Source organism: Pinus tabuliformis, chromosome 1_1 (assembly GCF_031772625.1).
Source record: "Pinus tabuliformis cultivar Carrire ecotype Pingquan chromosome 1_1, CPIR1, whole genome shotgun sequence".
NCBI lineage: Eukaryota > Viridiplantae > Streptophyta > Pinopsida > Pinales > Pinaceae > Pinus > Pinus tabuliformis.
Window position 1 is genome coordinate 552246607 of NC_142297.1, and position 2113 is coordinate 552248719.

Below are 2113 nucleotides of genomic sequence, written 5' to 3' on the forward strand. Positions count from 1 at the left end.
CAACAAGCTCACTATTAAAGATAAATTTCCCAATCCTGTCATTAATGAATTATTGGATGAATTGCATGGATCAATTTACTTCACCAAGCTGGATCTTCGTTCAGGATATCATCAAATCAGAATGAAGGCTGAAGACATTCCGAAAACAACATTTATAACTCATGAGGGTCATTACAAATTTTTGGTCATGCCTTTTGGCCTTATCAATGCACCTTCTACATTTCAAGGTTTGATGAATTCCATTTTCAAACCCTTCCTTAAAAAATTTGTGTTAGTATTTTTTGATGATATACTAATCTACAACAAGTCTTGGAAGGATCATGTTGAACATGTTGATAGGGTGCTCAAACTATTGGAGGAGAAACAATTATATGCAAAAAGCTCCAAATGTTTCTTTGGAGTACAAGAGGTGGAATATCTGGGTCATATTGTATCTCATGAAGGTGTTAAGGTAGACCTTAGCAAAATTAAAGCCATTAAGGAATGGAAAATCCCCACATCCATAAAGCATATGCAAGGATTTCTCCGGTTGACAGGGTATTATTGCAATTTTGTTAAGAATTATGGGAGAATAGCAGCATCTCTAACAAAATTATTGAAGAAAGATGCATTTTCATGGACTCCAGAAGCAACAAAGACCTTCAAACATCTTAAAGAGGCAATGTGCCAAGCACCGATCTTAGCTACGCCGGACTTCACAAAAACGTTTATTGTGGAATGTGATGCTGTTTTAATGCAAGATGAAAGACCCATTGCTTTCAAAAGTCATCCAATCAAGGGAAAGTATTTACAGAAAGCTATTTATGAGAAGGAAATGTTAGCAATACTACATGCACTTAAGAAATGGTGACCCTACCTAATGGGAAGACACTTCAAGGTAAAAACGGATCACGATAGTCTTAAATACTTTTTAGAACAAAGATTATCCTCTAAAGAGCAACAAAAATGGGTCACAAAGATGTTGGGTTATGCCTTTGAAATCATCTACAAAAAAGGGAAGCAAAATGTTGTGGCAGATGCACTCTCAAGAAAGGATGAGGATGTGGAAGCATTGTTGTGCACCATTTCTATTATCCAACCAGATTGGATAAACTAAGAAAGGGAGGAATGGAAGAATGAAAAGAATTATGGGTACTCATTCGAAAATTACAACAAGATTCCAGTAATCCGATATATTTAGTTGGAAAAATGATTCATTCTGGTATAAAGATTTCTTATACCTATGTAAGAATTCCCAACTCAAACAAAAAATTCTTATGGAATTGCACACTTCTCCCTTAGGAGGGCACTCAGGATTTTTAAAAACTTACCACAGGGTTAAGAAGGAATTTTTTGGGGATGGCCTTAAATCGGATATTTAAAAGTTTGTGGTAGAATGTTTGGTTTGCCAAAAAAATAAAGTTGAATCAATTAAGATGCTGGGTCTATTACAACCATTATCCATTCCAAGCCAAAATTGGGAGGAGGTTTCAATGGATTTTATCACAGGTTTACACAAGTCCGAAGGAAAGAGTGTCATTATGGTGGTAGTTGACAGACTTACCAAGTATGCACACTTTTGTGCATTATCACATCCATTTAAAGCCAGTACAGTTTCTACTGCATTTATGGAAACAATTCAAAAGCTACATGGAAACCCAAAGATTATTGTAAGCGACAAAGATCCCATTTTCACTGGAAATTTTTGGACAAAATTATTTTCTTGTCTTGGTACTCAGTTAGCTCATAGCTCATCTATTAATCCTCAATCTGATGGGAAAACTAAGATAGAAAACAAATGTTTGGAAGGATATCTTTGTTGCTTTGTATCTGATAAATAGACACAATCGGTCAAATGGTTGCCTCTAGCTGAATGGTGGTATAACACTTACTTCCATACTGCAGCAAAATGACCCCATTTATGGCACTTTATGGATATCATCCACCATCCATCACATCATATTTAAGAGAAAGTTCTAAGGTTCAAGTAGTGGAACATCACATCGAGCATCAACAACAAGTTCTCCAAATCTTAAAGGATAACCTCATGTTGGCACAAAATAGAATGAAACAACAGGCAAATCAACATCGCAGTGAAAGAATTTTTGATGTAGGTGACTGGGTATTCCTACAG